The sequence below is a fragment of the Microcebus murinus genome, chromosome 13 (assembly GCF_040939455.1).
Source record: "Microcebus murinus isolate Inina chromosome 13, M.murinus_Inina_mat1.0, whole genome shotgun sequence".
Taxonomy (NCBI): domain Eukaryota; kingdom Metazoa; phylum Chordata; class Mammalia; order Primates; family Cheirogaleidae; genus Microcebus; species Microcebus murinus.
This window is the reverse complement of record NC_134116.1, coordinates 81,997,163-82,016,534: the sequence shown is the minus strand read 5'-3', so window position 1 is coordinate 82,016,534 and position 19,372 is coordinate 81,997,163.

Here is a 19,372-nt window from a genome sequence, read left to right as displayed (position 1 = left end):
AGCAACCTCAAACTCTTGGCTTCATGCAATCCTCCTGCCTCAGCCTCCCGGGTAGCTGGGACTACAGGCATTCGCCACCATGCCCGGCTAATTTTTTCTATTTTTAGGAGAGACAAGGTCTTGCTCTTGCCCTAGCTGGTCTTGAACTCCTGACATGAAGTGATCCTCCTGCCTTGGCCTCCCAGAGTGCCAAGATTACAGGCGTGAGGCGCCGTGCCTGGCCTTGCTCAGAGAATCTGGACCATGTTCACAGTTTGGTGCTTTTCTCGATATGCTGGTGCTGCAGGCTGGCTCTACCACACACGCCACCGGCCAGGTGTCTGGGCTCAAACATGTGGGTGAACTTACGCTTTTAAGTGATTAATTTCTTCATCACTTTTCTGCATTACATGCTTTGAAACGCACACGTTCTTTGGGTATGGTTTAATGATACTCTACAGGTTTTTTCATGCCTGTGTTTAAGTCCCCAACAAAGACACAGAATGTGTGTGTCTCCCTAGAAATTTTCTTGTGTCCTTTGGCATTTCCTGAACCCCCTGGTAGGGAGGGAAATGCCTCTTTAGTGTGGGCAGGTGAGGAGGCTCCTGTGTCCGCAGGCTGCCTCCCCCTCCCTCCACCCGCCCCGGCCCGACACACTCACCTGGGCAGTTAAACAGCCAGGAGTGACTCGGTCCCCACTGCCATTCAGCTGGACCATGATGTGCCAACTGGAGCCCTCACTGCCCTGCCACTGCCCCCTTCAAGTGGAGTCTGCTAATGGGAAAAACCCCAAACTGTAAAATAGCTTACGGAGGTTCGTCCTGAGCTGAGGTGTGTGACCAGGGCCGGAGAAGCCACATCCAGATGCCCTGAGCAAGTGGTCCTGAGGCTGCCAGGTCACAGTTTGGCTTTATACATTGTAGGGAGGCAGGAACTACGTGCAAAATCATAAATCAATACAGGGAAGGCGCACATCGATTTGGCCGGAAAAGGCATGACATCTTGAAGCGGGGGCTTACGGGTTATAGGTGGGTTCAGAGATTCTTTGATTCATAATTGGTTAAAGAAATAAAGCTTTGTCTAAAAGGCTGGAGTGTTTTAAGTTAAGAAAGTCTGTTGATCAGAGACAAGCCACAATGTACGGACTCAAGTGATCTGTTGAGCAAATCGATAGCCTGTGGGTGATTTAACCCTTGCCCTGCATGGCTTGGGGCCCGTAGTATTCCATTGTCACAGAGTCTCTTCTGTTTTAACAATGCTGCAGTCAATTGTTGTTTCTAACTCCAAAGGAAGGGGGTGTAATGGGGCGTGTCTGACCTCCCTTCCCTTCATGGCCAAGAACTCAATTTTAAGGTTTTTCTGGGGCCCCTGTGGCCAATAGGGGCTTTGTTCTGTCAGTGGCAGGGCTTAGGATTTTATTTTGGTTCACAAGCCACAGGTGGTCCCTGGGCCATCACGACACCCACCTTCCTCCCATCCCTTCTCTCTCGAGAGGGTCTCATGGCCCCACCTGGGTGGGAGGAGGGGGAGGGGTCAGCGCTCCTGGTCACCCCAGGCCACAGAAGCAGCGAGGGCTGCCCAGGGCTCTCTGGCCAGGGACAGAGGATGCTGAGAAGCGAGGCCGTGGCGGCTGGCACCACCCCTGCTGTGTCCAGGGTCCCCGACCCACCTGCTGAGCAATCATCACATGCCATCGTGGTTTCAACTTGGACGGATGGGAGCATGTAGTGAAGTCATCACAGAGAAACTGAGGCAGAGGACAGGCTGGTGAGAGCGGGGACAGCCAGAAGCCCGGATGCTGGACAGGGCCAAGAAAGGACGGGGACTGTCCCAGGCCGAGCCTTGCGGGCTGAGGGGAGAATGTACATTCCTCCTACCCCCAGGAGGTTGCACACCAGGGGGTCTCAGGTTCCCTCTGCAGTAAAGATTGTGAGAGGCAGGAGCAGGAGCCCAGGCTGCTTCCGAACCTCCCCTGGGATGGCGGGGTTTGCCCCCGAGACACGCAGGCTGGGCCCCGCCCATCACCGAGCACAGGTCCTGGCACTCTGGTTTGGGGACACCAGGACCCCAGCCCAGCCTCCTCACACAGAGCACACTTCGTCCTAATGACCCACCCACCACCAGCCACCCTGGGGCCGTCCATGCCCTTCTCTGGGGACCCACCTTCTGGCTCTGCACCCCTGCAGGGTCCCCCTTGAGGGTGAGGCTGTTGAGGGTCACATCCAGGAAGGGAAAAGACTCTAGGTGCTGTGGCGGTGGCTGGGGGACCTCGAGCAGCCACCACGAGCAGCCAGCCCACCACGCACCACATGGTGGGCACAGCCTCCAGCCTCCGGGCAGTGGGACGCAAGGACAGGAGGACCCCAACGCCTGCCCCGAGCTCCATGCAAACACCTCTCGTGGGGTCTTCAATCCCCCCGCTCCCTGCAGCCTGGTCCCAGAAATGTGGAAATACTCAGGTGTTGGGGCCCAGGGCCCAGGGCCCAGGCCATAACGTACGGGTGACAGTTCCTTCAAGTTCTGCTCCCAACACTGGAGAGGACCCGGCCTGGGTAGGGAAGTCCAGCTGTCCTGGGCCTGGGCTGGGCACACGGCATAGACCTGCGAGACGCCGCCACAAAATGGCAGCTGGTGTCTTCACTGGTGTTCACAGCCCTCTGGGGCCCTGTCTTCTCCCACGGCCCACAGGGCGGGAGGCCACCCACCACGGCTGCAGGATGTCAGGGCTGGGGCCGGCTCGGGGTTCCAAGCTGGAGCCTGCTGTTACCGGCTCTGGGCCGGCTGCAGATGGTTGCGCATCCTGCGCCTCAACTCCCCCTGCGGACGGACAGGCCTGGAGGCACCACGTGGTTCTGGCCCCCTGTGAACCCTGGTCTGCCCTCCTCCCTGGACAAAAGGCAGGTCAGCGGGAGCCCAGACACTGACAGGGACCACCACCTCGGGGGTTCACGTTTGCAGAGCCTGGAGGGCTTCTCACCAATCACTGGCATCCCCCGGGACTGGAGAGAGACCCTGTGCGCCCCACACACCCCACAGCCTGAGTCACTGCAGATCTGTGTCCCCGTGTCCCGCTGGGCTGCCGCCACCGGGCCAAACAGCCCTGTTCACGGTTGGGGCCCCAGGAGAACGCGCCCCAAGCACTCCAGGAGTCGCAGAGCAGCCCCGTCCGAGGCCATCGCAGCCCAGCCCCGTCCTGCACTGCCCAGGCCTGCCTGCCGGGAGGACCCAGGGGCAGAACGCAGCGGCAGCACCCCCGGCCCAGCACACAGCTGCAGTCAGAGCCGGCCTGGGCGAGGCCTGGCCAGGGCGCCGAGCCTCCCTGCGTCCCGGCCAGCGCGTCCAGACGGGGAGCTCGCCCGCTGCAGACCAGCCCACCCAAGGCCCTCTCCTGCCAGCTGTCTGCTTTTGAACTTGGGGAAATGGGAGGCAGATTCCTGCGGTCGGAACAGCATCTGCTGTGGTGGGGGTGGGGACGGGGACGCGGGGTCTTCGCTGTGGACGGGACCGGGGCCAGCCTCACCGCGGGCCTGGCGGGGTGCTGCTCCCCTGGCCGGGCCGAGCTCCCTGTCCCCGGAGCCGCCCCCACCCCAGACGGGGCTCCCTGGAAGAGCCATGGCAGGAAGGGCCCGGCCTGGCCAGGTGGCCGAGCTGACTGAACTCCGGGCAGCCGCCCGGCCTGGAGCAGAGGCGGCCCCTCCTTTGCTCCGCGGGTCAGCCAGAGGCCTTGAGGCAGCCGCCCCGTCCCGCCCGCCAGGCGGGGCCAGTTCCCAGCCCTGCCGGCAGCCCAGCATGCCTGGAATGTTCTCCTCGTCCTCCCAGGTCAGCTCCGAGCGGGCAGCGTGGGCGGCTGGGGGCCACTGGCGGCAGGTAGCGCAGGGCGTGGCGCACAGCGTGAAAGGGAAATGCTCCCGCTCAGGGCGTGCCCTGCGCACAGGTAGCACAGGTGCCCAGGGACGCACCTGCACAGTGACAATGTCAGGTGTCGGCTGCTGGCTACAACCCTGAGATGGGTGTGGGTGTGAGAAGCTGCAGCGGCGCCCCACCCGCAGGCGGGAGCGGTCCAGGGCGGCCGCCGCGCTGTCAAATTGCCCTAACGTGAGGCCACAGTGACTGGAACTCCCACCAAGGCGCCTCGGAGCTTTCTAGAAGAATTTCAGCTGCATCACCACACTTCCAAGCACTTGGCAAGTATACTGCATTTCCCCGTATCATTGTCATTTAAAGGCCTGAGGTTCGGCCCGGCGTGGTGGCTCACGCCTGTAATCCTAGCACTCTGGGAGGCCGAGGCGGGCTGTTTGCTCAAGGTCAGGAGTTCGAAACCAGCCTGAGCGAGACCCCGTCTCTACTAAAAATAGAAAGAAATTAATTGGCCAACTAAAAATATATATAGAAAAAACTAGCCGGGGTCTCAGCTACTCGGGAGGCTGAGGCAGGAGGATGGCTTGAGCCCAGGAGTTTGAGGTTGCTGTGAGCTAGGCTGACGCCACGGCACTCACTCTAGCCTGGGCAACAAAGTGAGACTGTCTAAAAAAACCAAAATAAAAATAAAAGCCTGGCCGGGCGCTGTGGCTCACGCCTGTAATCCTAGCACTCTGGGAGGCCGAGGCGGGCGGATTGCTCAAGGTCAGGAGTTCAAAACCAGCCTGAGCGAGACCCCCGTCTCTACCATAAAAATAGAAAGAAATTAATTGGCCAACTAATATATATATAAAAAATCAGCCGGGCATGGTGGCTTGTGCCTGTAGTCCCAGCTACTCGGGAGGCTGAGGCAGGAGGATGGCTTGAGCCCAGGAGTTTGAGGTTGCTGTGAGCTAGGCTGACGCCACGGCACTCACTCTAGCCTAGGCAAGAAAGCGAGACTCTGACTCAAAAAAAAAAAAAAAAAAAAAAAAAAAAAAAAAAAAAAAATAAAAGCCTGACGCTGGAGCGCAAGAGTCAGCTGCACCTGTGCCCGGACGGCTTGCGAGCTAGGAATGCTGTTTACGTTTGCGCACGGCGGAGAAACGTCAGAAGAAGAATGTGTCATCACGTGAAATGTATGTGCGATCCACAGCGGAGGGTCCGGAAGGCATGCTGGGCACAGGCAGGCGCCCGCCTCTGCCTGCCGGCCGGGCTGCCTGGCTGCGACGGGAGCAGAGCTGAGCACCGGCACGGGGAGCGAGGCCACCAGGCGCAGACCCTGGTGGGCAGAGGGAAAAGGTGATGCCGTGTCATGTGGGGTGCCACCCAGGGCAGGAGGACAGAGAAAAAGACAGACAGAAAGGGATACGTGAGAGGGGGAAAGTATCAGTTTCTGACATCTAGGAGGAAGGAGGACTTTCTGAGGGAAGGAGGAGGGAGGGAGGACTTTCTGAGGGAAGGAGGAGGGAGGACTTCCTGAGGGAAGGAGGAGGGAGGGAGGACTTTCTGAGGGAAGGAGGAGGGAGGGAGGACTTTCTGAGGGAAAGAGGAGGGAGGACTTTCTGAGGGAAGGAGGGAGGACTTTCTGAGGGGAGGAGGGAGGAAGGAGGGAGGACTTTCTGAGGGAAGGAGGGAGGGAGGACTTTCTGAAGGGAGGGAGGGAGGACTTTCTGAGGGAAGGAGGGAGGACTTTCTGAGGGAAGGAGGGAGAACTTTCTGAGGGAAGGTGGGAGGGAGGACTTTCTGAGGGAAGGAGGGAGGACTTTCTGAGGGAAGGAGGGAGAACTTTCTGAGGGAAGGTGGGAGGGAGGACTTTCTGAGGGCAGGAGGGAGGGAAAGAAGACTTTCTGAGGGAAGGAGGAAGGAGGGAGGGAGGACCTCCTGAGGGAAGGCTAACGTGGGGAAGACCGAACCTCACCACAGCCTGCTGGCTTTGTCCTCCTGCACCCTGCCCTGTCCTCGAAGCCTGCCCCTTCCCGGTCTGGGTCGCCCCACCCCTCTCCTCACATCTCAACCAAACTGAAACAGATTTCCACCCTCTTCCAGCCAGCGCTTCCCAGACACCCAGTGGGCCCGCTCTGCTCCAAGGTGAGGCCCAGCGCCAGCTCCTGCCACACCACCAGCTGGCCCACCGCGCCCGACCTCAGTGTGACTCTCGCCCTGTTCCCAGCGAGAGTGTGCGGACGCTGTCACCCAGCACCACCAGCTGCGGCTGGGTTAGCTCGAGGCGAGCGGGCCGGGTCTCCAGACGCCGGTGCCGGGTGGGAGTGCCAAGGTTCAGCCCGGCCGCCCGGACGTGCCTGGACCCTCTCTCGCAACTGGCCGGGCGCTGGGGTGGCTCTGGAGGTTAAAATCCCTGGGGCACTGCTGGCTGTCGTGTCCCCAGAGAAGCCCCTCGGCGCCAGCCCGACAAGTGTCCCAGTGAGCAAGGCCCCACCCAGAGGAGTCCAGGCGTGGCCCGGGAGCTGGGGCCGAGGACCTGCCGTGGGGCGGCCAGCGTGGCACAGGGCAGGTCCCTGCGTAGCCAGACAGGGGTCTGCTGTACTCGGCATTCCCCGCCTCAGTTTCTCCACTGCGAGGTCTTCTCGGGGAGGTCCCACAAGCTGGGAGTGCGTGGCCTGGTCCTCCTGCAGACACGTCCCCTCGCCCAGCGCCAGCACAGCTGGTTCCGATTAGAGCAGCCTCCTGCCCCTCCATGATGCGAGTCTGTCAGGGACGGGAAACCTGATCCCCTCCCTCATCCCACATTCCGGCCTCCTCCTGGATCCCGGGGACTGGGCAGGACACAGAGCCAGGATGTGGCTTCTAGCAGGAGAGCTGTCTGGAGAGCTGTCCGCTCCAGTGGCTTTGGCTCCGGGGGCCTCCTCGGGAGGCGTGGGGGCTGCTGCTCCCCGCGAGGGGCCAGGCACTGGCCGGCCCCAGCTCAGCAGGCCCCGAGCGTCGGGGCTCCCAGGGGTGTGAGAAGATGCACCTCCCATGCCCTAGCCCCTCGAGGACCCAGTCAGCGCCTGCCCAGCTAAACAGGAGGGCAGAAGCCACCAGGAGCATGCCACCATGCCACCTGCCTTCCTTCCTGCCCACCTCCAGGGTCCGGGACGGGGAAACGTGTGAAGTCTGGACTCCCTGGAACAGGAGGTTGTCCTGACCCTGAGGCCTCTGGTGGGCCCTGCGTCTGGGGTCCTGCACCCCTGTGGGCTTGGGCCCTGTGTGCAGGGGCCACCCACGTCCAGCAGGGTCTCTGTCTTCATTCGAGTATTTGAGTGTCTGCTCTGGGCTGGGGTGAGCTGGGTGTGCCAGAGACACCATGGACCGCTGTACCCCCGGGCCCGTGCCCTGGAGCAGAGGCCCTTGAGCTCCCAGGATGGGCATGTGGGAACGCCCAGGGGACTGGGTGTCCCCCTGGAAACTGAGGGAGGGGCGTGCCTAGGAACACGCGGCCGCCCCACTGGGGCAGGTCTCTGGCCACCAGCCTTCCCTCTGTCCTGACACAGGGCGAGATGGGGGAGTCTAAACCCAAGCCCTGCCCTCCTCCAGGCGCCCTCTCTGATCCCCGGGCAGTACCCGGCCCGGGAGGACAGTCCCCAGCAGTCCAGATCCCGGGGATCTATCAGGCGTGCAGATTGGGGCAGGCATGACACCGGGCACGGGGCGCTCCCAGGGAGCCCAGCAGGGCAAGGCTCTGCCCCGGCTGGCCACAAACCTGACCCAGGGGCCCCTGCGGGGGATCCAAGCTTCACATGGCGAAGCCATCTTAACCTTCTTGAAACTCTGTATTTATTTTCTGAGATGTTCCATGCATTTGGCTGCACCGGGTGCATGCTGTGGGTGTCTCAGCGTGTCTGCGGGTATCTGTGTGTCTCTGTGCACGTGTGTGGGCACACATACACACACACATGAATAAATACCTGCTCTGCTGGAGCTGGGATCACATCACGCCTGACTCGGTGGGGATGGAGGAATCCCAGGGAGACGCTCCCCACGCTGGCTGTGGAGGATGGGCACCTGCCCCCAGGAGCTGGGAAACAGAGGGCGCTTCCATTCTGAAAATAACCTCCTGTCCTTACACAGATTGAAAAACAAAGTGGAGGCTGGGCATTGTGGCTCATGCCTGTAATCCCAGCACTTTGGGAGGCTGAGGTGGCAGGATCACTTGAGGCCAGGAGTTTGAGACCAGCCTGGGAAACATAGCAAGACCTTGTTTCTGCAAAAAATAAGAAAAATTATCCAGGTGAGTTGGAGTGTGCCTGTAGTCTCAGCTACTTGGGAGGCTGTGGAGAGAGGATCAGTTAAGCCCAGGAGTTCTAGGTTGCAGCGAGCTATGATCATGCCACTGTACTCCAAGCCTGGGCAACATAGCAAGACTCCTTTCTACAAAAAAAAAAAAAAAAAAAAAAAAATTATCCGGGTGTGGTGGCACCTGTAGTCCCAGCCACTCAGGAGGCTGAGGTGGCCCTCACCCGTGGAGAGTTAGGAGAGCCTGGACTTACTCCCTGGCTCATCCCTGGTTCATCTGAGGCCAGAGAGAGAAGTCACAGGGGGGTGGTGAACTGATTCTTTGATCTATCAGGGATGCCACGGCCCTCCTGCTGATGCCCCACATCCCAGGAAACCCCTCCTGGGATGTGAAGAGGCCCAGCGTTTGGGGACAAATGGGAAAAACTGGAGGAAAACTAAAAATCCACAGGGTGGTCCTCAAATTTGGGTCGAAAGTAGCACAGTTGCTAGTGCCAGCAGATACAAGCCCAGGTTCACACACATGAACACATAAGAACACACCATGTATGTGTACACACACCATGCATGGCATGGACACCAGCACACACCTGAGCACACACACACACAACTGAGTATACCCACATACATACCTGAGTACACACTTGCACACACAACATGCACATGCACACACGCTCGAGCACACACCACTTGGCCTGTGCTCCTCCCACCCAGGGCCTGGCAGGCTGACAGCCCACAGGAAGGGGGCCTGGTGGGCTTCAAGGGGAGCGCCCCCACGTGCCCCGCGCCCGCAGCCAGGCCGCCCTGTGCCTGCACACAACCACACGGTCAGAGCGCTGCACAGGCACGTTCCCAGGACAGGGTCCCTGGGTCCCTCGGGTAAGCCCCACCAGACCGGACCCACCTCTGGAGCGGCTGGTGAGACGCTGCTCCCGGTCAGCGTCCTGCGAAGTCCGGGGACCCCTGCGGGAGACCCCAGGCCGCGGGGATGGGCGGGCCCGGCTGCGGGCGGGGAAGAGGGACCCGGGTCACCTGGGGGCTGTTTCCAGCTCACTCGGCCTGCCCAAGGTGCAGATCCTTTCCTGCCCTCCCCTCGCACTCACGGAGGGCCACTCAGCCCCGCTGCGCCGCCCGCCGCCCGCGCTCCCTCCCTCCACGAGCTCTGCGGTGCGGCCCGCAGCGCGGGAGGTGTCCGAGCCCACCGCCCCCTGTGATCCGCCTCCGCCCCACGTGGTCGCCGTCGCTCCCCCCCCCCCCCGGGTCCCATCCCGGTGGCTCTCCAGACCCCAGTCCCACTCCCACTGCTCCACTGCCGGGACGCCTCTGCAGCCCGGCCGCGCCTCCGCCCCCCACCGCCAGGCCACTCCCACTTTCCTCCGCCCAGGCCCCGCCCACCACCAGACCACTCCCACTTTCCTCCGCCCACAGGCCACGCCCACCACCCTGGCCCCGTGCCCAGCCCCCCCTTCCCCGCCCCCTTGCCCAGCCCCCCTTCCCCGCCCCCTTGCCCAGCCCCGTCGCCCCAGCCCCACGCCCGGCCGGACTCGCCTTCCCACCTCCGGGGTCTCTGCCCCGGCCGGCACCTGCGCGGGCGCGCTCGGTGCTCCTGGCGGCGCGCGCCCTGCTCCTCCCGGACGGTCCTCCGCGCACGCAGACGGCGGCGGGCGTTAGGCGGGGCGGCCTCGCTTTCATCGGGCTCCAAACATCAGGAAGGAATTAACGCTAAAGGAGGGATCGCTTCCAAATCTGAGCAGAGGCTCTTGTTTTGAAAGCGTCTGCCTTGAAAATTCGCGGAACGTCGATGCTTTCCTCTGAACCTGCGGGCGACGTGTTTACTGATCGAGCTGCGCGCCCAAGGCCTGCCTCAAGCGCTCCTCCCCCAGCACTCCTCCCGCGCGCAGCGCACTCCTCCCCCAGCGCTCCTCCGTGCTCCCACGTGCTCCCACGCGCACTCCTCTCCAGCACTCCTCCCCCAGCACTCCTCCCGCGCGCAGCACACTCCTCCCCCAGCGCTCCTCCGTGCTCCCACGTGCTCCCACGCGCACTCCTCTCCGGCACTCCTCCCCCAGCGCTTCTCCGTGCTCCCACGCGCACTCCTCTCCAGCACTCCTCCCCCAGCGCTCCTCTGTGCTCCCATGTGCACTCCTCCCCAGAACTCCTCCCGCGCGCACTCCTCCCCCAGCGCTCCTCCCACGCGCTCCTCCCTCAGCACTCCTCCCCCAGCGCTCCTCCGTGCTCCCACCTGCACTCCTCTCCAGCACTCCTCCCGCGCGCACTCCTCCCCCAGCACTCCTTCCGCGCGCACTCCTCCCCTGAGTGCTCCTCCCACGCGCACTCCTCCCCCAGCACTCCTTCCACGGGCACTCCTCCCCTGAGTGCTCCTCCCACGCGCACTCCTCCCCCAGCACTCCTCCCGCGCGGACCCCGACGCCCCTCTGGCCTATGCTTCCGCGGGGCGCTGGCCCGCTCTGGCCCTCGGGTGCCCCTGCCCTGGGCTCATCTTGGGCAGGAAAGCGGCCTCAGGCCCTCCGTCCCTCCTTGCACGTGGGTTCCTTCCCACGCCCCGGAGTGCAGGGCGGCGCCTGGTCGTGTTCGGAGAAGACGCTGGTGTGTCGGGGGTCCACCTCGAGGCCTGTTCCCAGCACTCAGGTCTCAGGCGGCAAAGCTTCATCACCCAGCTTGCTGTCTGCTGCGCTCCCAGCCAGAGGCACCCGCCCAGCCGGCCTGTTCCCGCCCCCCACCCCTGGGCGCCCTCAAGACCAGCTGTGCCAGGCTCCCGCGTGGGCACCCCCTCACCCCCAACCCCACACCTCTCTGAGCCCCACCCCTGCTCTGAGCCACCTTCCCTCTCACAGATGCCACCAGGTTCTCCCTCCTCGCAGCCTGCAGGGAGGCCCATGGGCCTGCACAGTCCTCCCTGGACCCCAAGTCCCCAGTACAGGCCTCGCCTCCTTCCCAGGGACTTGGGATTGTGCACTGCATGGCCTCAGGACCAGGAGGTCCCGGCTCCTGCCAGAGGGCCCACGTGTGGCCCGTGGGCAAACCGTGATGTCCTCTGCTGACCAGTGGCAGCGCCCTGTGTACTAGATGGGATCATGAGCCGTGACTGCTCCGTTTCTGTCGCTGACTTCATTGCTATAAACACTCCACTGCGACATGAAACATTAAATTAAAAACATGCTGCACATGTGGAATGGATCCTAACGTCTCCGTGGATGGCGTCTGTCACTACCGGCCTTTCTCAGGGAGAGTGGGGGAAGCCCTCCCTCTCCCTGGCCCTGGGCAGTTGCTCCATGTGGCCGCACTCCTTCCCCGCCCGCCCTGGGAGTCTGGACTGGCCGCCACCCTGCAGTCCTGTGGCCAGGGACTTGCAGCACGAGGTGCTTGGGACAGAGGTGCCAGCTACCTCGTGTCAGCAGGGCTGGAGACAGCAAGGGGTGATCTCTCTTCACCTCCCTCAAAGACACCTTGGTAGACAGGGGGGCACAGGCCTCCCGGGTCCAGCAGCCCTGGAGGAGCTTCTATAGCAGGAGCAACCTTCAAGAGGGTCATTCGGGCTGGGCGAGTGGCTCATGCCTGTAATCCTAGCACTCTGGGAGGCCGAGGTGGGCGGATTGCTTGAGGTCAGGAGTTCAAAACCAGCCTGAGCAAGAGCGAGACCCTGTCTCTACTATAAGTAGAAAAAAATTAATTGGCCAACTAATATATATAGAAAAAAGTAGCCGGGCATGGTGGTGCATGCCTGTAGTCCCAGCTACTCGGGAGGCTGAGGCAGGAGGATCGCTTGAGCCCAGGAGATTGAGGTTGCTGTGAGCTAGGCTGACGCCACGGCACTCACTCTAGCCTGGGCAACAAAGCGAGACTCTGTGTCAAAAAACAACAACAACAAAAAAAGAGGGTCATTCAGTAGGTCTCCCTCAGCCCTGTGGGGACCCGTGCCAGCAGAGGCCTGGTGGGGACACAGGTCTTCAGAACTGTGTGTGTGACGCATGGACTTCTCTATCTTATGGATGCAGAGACGGATGTGCAGAGACACATGCAACTTCCTGAGGCCCTGCAGACAGTGCTCCACTCCCGCCAGGTGAGAGGGCAGAGCTGGCCCGTGGCTTCCTGGAGGGAGGAAACGCAGAGGGGCAGATCCTAAGATGCCCGAGATCCGGGGACCTCAGTCCTGCTGCCACGACACCTTGATTTCAAACGCCAGCCTTGGGAAGTGAGAGAGAGCAAATCTCTGCTGCCTCAAGCCGCACGGCGGGCGGCACGTTGTTACGGCAGCCCCCGGGAACCAACACGGATGTTGCTGCCAGGAAGCAGGAGCTGCTGTAAGAAACACCTAAGTATGCACAAGTGGCTTTGGAATTGGGGAACGGGTAGAGGATTGACAAGTTTTGAGGCAGGTGATAGAGAAAGCCTAGACTGCCTTGAACACCGTCGCTAGAAATGTGGATGTTAAAGCCTCTGCCGGTAAAGGCTCGGAGGAGACGGGAAGACGTTACTGGAAACTGCAGGACACTCGCTATAAAGTGGCAGCGAACTTGGTTGCACTGTGCTCTGCTCTTGGGTGGAAAGCAGAACTGGAAAGTGATGAACTTGAGGAGATTTCTAAGCAAAGTGTGAAGGTACAGCCTGTTTTCTCCTTGATGCTTACAGTAAATGCAAAAAGACAGAGATAAATTGAGGATGGGACTGTTAAGCAAATAAAAACAACCAGAACTTAATGATTTGGGAAATTCTCAGCCTGTCCAGACAGCAAAAGATGCTAAAATTAGGAGATTCATCGTTAGGAAAGTGTGCTCTGGAGAGAACACCAAGGGTGTGGCTGGGCATTTTGCTAAACAGATGAGCTGTGTGACTCCTGGTGCATTCGGCCATCTCAACAGAAGCCAGGAATAAAGATGGGTTGTCTAACAAAGACCTGTGGAGGACCCTGTTGTCTAATGTATTGGTCCCTGTGACATACACAGGAGACCCACATGGTTTTTGAGATTGTTATATCAGCAAAAACACTTCCAGCTTGGCCCAAAAGGTACAGAGACAGGACAAAGTGGAAAAGGGATGTTGGAATTCCAGAATAGAGCTACTGTGCTGAGGACATGTTCTACCTATAAAGAAGAAGGAAGGCAGGGCACGGTGGCTCTCGCCTGTAATCCTAGCATTCTGGGAGCCCAAGGCGGGTGCATCGTTTGAGCTCAGGAGTTCGAGACTAGCCTGAGCAAGAGTGAGACCCTGTCTCTACTAAAAAATTAGAAAGAAATTAGATGGACAACTAAAACTATATATATAAAAAATTAGCCAGGTATGGGGGTGCATGCCCGTAGTCCCAGCTACTCAGGAGGCTGAGGCAGTAAGATTGCTTGGCTCAGGAGTTTGAGGTTGCTGTGAGCAAGGCTGACACCATGGCACTCTAGCTCGGGCAACAGAGTGAGACTCTGTCTGAAAAGAAAGGAAAGGAGAGGAGAGGAGAGGAGAGGAGGGGAGGGGAGGGGAGGGGAGGGGAGGGGAGGGGAGAGGAGAGGGGAGAGGGGAGGGGAGGGGAGAGGGGAGGGGAGAGGGGAGGGGAGAGGGGAGGGGAGGGGAGAGGGGAGGGGAGGGGAGAGGGGAGGGGAGAGGAGACGGGAGAGGAGACGGGAGAGGAGACGGGAGAGGAGACGGGAGAGGAGACGGGAGAGGAGACGGGAGAGGAGAAAGGAGAGGAGAAAGGAGAGGAGAAAGGAGAGGAGAAAGGAGAGGAGAAAGGAGAGGAGAAAGGAGAGGAAAGGAAAAAGGAAAGGAAAAAGGAAAGGAAAGGAAAGGAAAGGAAAGGAAAGGAAAGGAAAGGAAAGGAAAGGAAAGGAAAGGAAAGGAAAGGAAAGGAAAGGAAAGGAAAGGAAAGGAAAGGAAAGGAAAGGAAAGGAAAGGAAAGGAAGAGAGAGAGAGAGAGAGAGAGAGAAAGGAAAGAAAGAAAGAAAGAAAGAAAGAAAGAAAGAAAGAAAGAAAGAAAGAAAGAAAGAAAGAAAGAAAGAAAGAAAGAAAGAAAGAAAGAGAGAGAGAATGACCCCATGGATGGAGCTTTGGGCTCACAGGTCAAAGCCTTGAATCACAGAGGATTATTCTCAGGCTTTGTAACCTAATGAAATTTATCCTGATGGATTTCAATATTGTTTGAGAATGGTGCCTCCTTTCTTTCTTTCCTCTCTTCTGTTTTAAAGAGTAGTTTTAGGTTCACAGAAAAATTGAGTGCAAGATGAAGAGATTTCACACATTCTCCCTGCCTCTGCATACACAGAGCTCCCACGGTATAAAAATCCCTCACCACAGTGGTACATTTATTACAATCAATGAGATCACGTTAACACATTATTGCCCGAAGTTGACATTAGGTTCCTTCCTGATGTACATTTCATGGGTTTTGACAAGTGTATAATGACACGTGTCCACCATTACAGCATCAGAGTAGTTTCCCTGTCCTAAAAAATGCTCTGTGCTTTGCTCATTCATCCCTCTCTCCCCTCAATCCCCGGCAAACACTGATCTTTGCACTGTCTCCATGGTCTCGCCTTTTCCAGAATGCCATATAGTTGGAATTGTACGGTATGTAGTAGCCTTTTCAGATAGATTCTTTCACTTAGTAACATGCATTTAAGTTTCCTCCATTTCTTTTCATGGCTTCATAGCTCATTTATTCTTCAGCACTAATACTCCATTATCTGGATGGGCCACACTTTATCCATTTACCTACTGAAGGTCATCTGGGTGGCTTCCAAGTTTGGACAACTATGAATAAAGGTGCTATAAATATGCATGCACAGGTTTCTGTGTGGACATGAGTTTTCAGTTCATTTGCATAAATATCAAGCAGCATAACTGCTGGGTCATATAGTAAGAGTGTTTTTGGTTGTGTAACAAACTGCCAAACTGTCTTCCAAAGTGGCGGCACCATTTTGCATTCCCACCAGTGATGGCTGGGAGTTCCTGCTGCTCCACATCCTCACCAGCATTTGATGGTGTCAGCGTACTGCACTTTGGCCGTTCTAGTAAGTGTGTGGTGGCATCTCGTTGTTTTAATTTGCAATTCCCTAAAGACATACGATGTCGAGCATCTCTTCCTATGCTTATTTGCCATCTGTGTATCTTTTCTGGTGAGGTTATGGTTTTTCACTCATATTTAAATTGGATTTTTAATTTTTCTTGAATTTTAAGAGTTATTTGTATATTTTGAAGAAAGTCTTTGTCAGATACGTCTTTTCCAAATATTTTCTCCAACTATGTGGCTTATCTCATTCCCTTAACAGCATCTTTTGCAGAGCAGTTTTTAATCTTAATGAAGTCTGGCTTGTCAATTTATTCATTCAAGGATCATGGCTTTAGTGTTGTGCTGGATTTAAAAAGTCCTACTTATAACCAAGGTAACTTATGTTTTCTCCAATGATATCTTCTAGGGCGTTTATAGTTTTGTATATTACATTTAGGGCTATGATCCATTTTGAGTTAATTTCTGTTTAGGGAGTGAGGTCTGTGTTTTCCACATGTGGATGTCTACTTGTTCCAGCACCATTTGTTGAAAAGACCATCTTTTCTTCACTGTGTTGCCTTTGCACCTTCATCAAAGATCAGTTGACTCTACTTACGTGGGCCTCTTTCTGGGTTCTCTGTCCTGTCCCATTGATCTATGTAGCTATTCTTTTACCAGTATCACACTGTCTGGAATACTGTAGCTTTATAGCAAGTTTTAAGTAAGTCTTAAAGTTTTAAGTAAGTAGTAAAGTCAAGTAGTATTAGTCCTCCAACTTTTGTATTGAGATGGCCATTCTGGGTCTTTTGTCTCTCCATATAAACGTGAGAATGATATCCACAAAATAACACGCTGGGATTTTGATTGAAATTGCACTGATTCTATAGATCAAGTTGGAAAGAACTAACATCTTGACACTATGGAGACTTCCTGTCCATGAACATGGACCGTCTCTCCACTTCTTTATTTCTTCAATTACTTTCATCAAAATTTTATACTTTATACAAAATTTTATACTTTTCCTCATATATATCTTATACACATTTTAAAGGATTTATACCTAAGATTTCATTGTTTCAGGTGCTAATGTCAATGGTATGGTGTTTTAAATTTGAAATTGCACACATCCATTGCTGGTATATAGGAAAGCGATTTACTTTTGTATATTCACCTCATATTCTGAAACTTTGCTACACTTATTACCTCTAGAGAGTTTTCTTTGGTCATTTCTCAGATGTTGTGCTCAGAAAATCATGTCATCTGTGAACAAACACACTTTCATTCCTATTTCTCATTAGTTTTATTACTTTTTCTTCTCTTATACATTAGCTGGACCTAAGTGTAAAATGTTAAAAAGAAATGAGAAGGAACAACCTTCCCATCTTTCTGATTTTACTGGGATTCTACTTTCTCACCACTTTGTCCCATGTTAGCTGTGAGGTCCTGTGCACGGCTAGAGGACAGGAGAAGGGAGACCCCACCCCACACTGTGAGGCCCCGTGCATGGTGTGGGGACAGGAGAGGGCAGACCCCACCCCACACTGTGAGGTCCCGTGCACGGTGAGGGGACAGGAGAGGGCAGACCCCACCCCACACTGTGAGGTCCCGTGCACGGTGTGGGGACAGGAGAGGGCAGACCCCACCCCACACTGAGGCCCCGTGCACGGTGTGGGGACAGGAGAGGGCAGACCCCACCCCACACTGTGAGGTCCCGTGCACGGTGAGGGGACAGGAGAGGGCAGACCCCACCCCACACTGTGAGGTCCCGTGCACAGTGTGGGGACAGGAGAGGGCAGACACCACCCCACACTGTGAGGTCCCGTGCACGGTGAGGGGACAGGAGAGGGCAGACCCCACCCCACACTGTGAGGCCCCGTGCATGGTGTGGGGACAGGAGAGGGCAGACCCCACCCCACACTGTGAGGCCCCATGCACGGTGTGGGGACAGGAGAGGGCAGACCCCACCCCACACTGTGAGGCCCCGTGCACGGTGTGGGGACAGGAGAAGGCAGACCCCACCCCACACTGTGAGGCCCCGTGCACGGTGAGGGGACAGAAGAGGGCAGACCCCACCCCACACTGAGGCCCCGTGCACGGTGAGGGGACAGGAGAGGGAAGACCCCACCCCACACTGTGAGGCCCCATGCACAGTGTGGGGACAGGAGAGGGCAGACCCCACCCCACACTGTGAGGTCCCGTGCACGGTGAGGGGACAGAAGAGGGCAGACCCCACCCCACACTGAGGCCCCGTGCACGGTGAGGGGACAGAAGAGGGCAGACCCCACCCCACACTGAGGCCCCATGCACAGTGTGGGGACAGGAGAGGGCAGACCCCACCCCACACTGTGAGGTCCCATGCACGGTGTGGGGACAGGAGAGGGCAGACCCCACCCCACACTGTGAGGTCCCGTGCACGGTGAGGGGACTGGAGAGGGCAGACCCCACCCCACACTGAGGCCCCATGCACAGTGTGGGGACAGGAGAGGGCAGACCCCACCCCACACTGTGAGGTCCCATGCACGGTGTGGGGACAGGAGAGGGCAGACCCCACCCCACACTGTGAGGTCTCATGCACGGTGAGGGGACTGGAGAGGGCAGACCCCACCCCACACTGTGAGGTCCCGTGCACGGTGAGAGTGGACACAGGAGTCTCCACACGAGAGAAAATATGAACAGCATGAGTGGTTTCCGTGGGTGGGTACAGTGAGGAGGTGGATGCAGTTGCTGTATTTTAAGGGGTTTTGGCAAATGTGTCCCAATCTGGGAGTTTTACGCAGTTTTCTAAAAAGTTAGATCCTGTTTTGTGCTGTTTGGGCAGGGTCGACGATAAAAAATTATGTGCCCAAGCAAAGATCTAAATGCAGTGAGTGCCTTCAGCTCCTTCCTTAACCTCTTCGGCGCGGCGCTCGCCGGCCGCGACGCCTCGCCCACACCGGCACTCGCAGTCCCCACGGCAGCGTGCGCTGTGCACGGGCGACGGGTCCGTCCTGCTCTCGTGTGTCGAGGAAAGCTCGAAAGCACCGAAAGCTTGTTTTACTTAACAGGCAGCTGTACTTGTCATGTCCATCAGAATAGGTAACATGCACATATATGTTTTCCTGACGTTATTTTTAAATGTTCACAATTTTATTCTGATAAATGAAAAATTAGAAAAGTCATATCACGGCTGTCGGCTAAAGTCAATGCTCGAGTTCATCTGCAGCTGTCTACTATAGTCAACGCTGGTACCGAAGTGGTTAAAATAACCTTCTTACGTCTCCAAAATAGACCCTTGCTCTCCACTTCATTGCTTTTTAGACAGGAGAGGGCCCCGGAGAACGCAGAACAGCTTGTTTACGGCTACATGCGTTCACACACCTTCCCGAACCCCTTGGCATCATGCGTCCCAGCTGACAGCTCAGCCCGGTGCTGGACGCCTGGGGCCCAGCCCCGCCCTCCAGGGTGCCCGACGCCCCCTCCCAGGTGTAGCTGCACGCTGGTCCCATGTCCCACTGTGTGGGTGAGCATGGCCCCGGAAGCTCATAGAACAGGTGCTGCCTGGACACCAGGGGCACGGCCCAGAAACTGGGCGGGAGGCACTCTGGGCTCAGAATCCAGCACAGGGGGCAGGCGGGCTCCTTTCAGCTGCTCAGAACTGCCTCGAGCTGGAGGTGGACAGGGAGCAACCACCCGAGGCTGGCTCAGGCCGGGCCTGGCCCTGCTGCCCTGCGGGAGGGCACGGACCCTGTGGGGATGCTGCCAGCCTGCCTGGGGGGACGCTGGGGGTGAGGTGTGTGGGCATGCGTGCAGATGTGTGCACATCCATGGAGTACAAGTGTGCACAGGGATGTCTGTGCAGGCAGCCACATGTACATGTGCACATATATATCACGCGCATGCACAGATGTGTATGTATGCATGCATAACACCTGTGGACATGCATGACATACATGTACACGTACGTGCATGTGTACACACGTGCACATTTGGGTGTGTGTACACATCCATGTCTGTGTGCGCACATGTAGATGTATACACAGGTACTTGTACATGCATATTTTTTCAGTCCCTAGTGTGTACCCACGTGCAGCTCTTGGGAGGAATCCTGTTCCTCATGGGCTGCGTCCATGTGAGTCCACGGCCTCTGGCCGGTGTCCGGGCAGGCGGCCTTTCCTGTGTGTCACCCCCAGGCTGGGCGGCGGCCTTGTGAGCATCCCTACCCCTACCTGGCGCTGGGGTCAGCTGCCCTGGACGGCCTGGGCCAGCGCCTGCCTCCCTGGGATTCCCAGG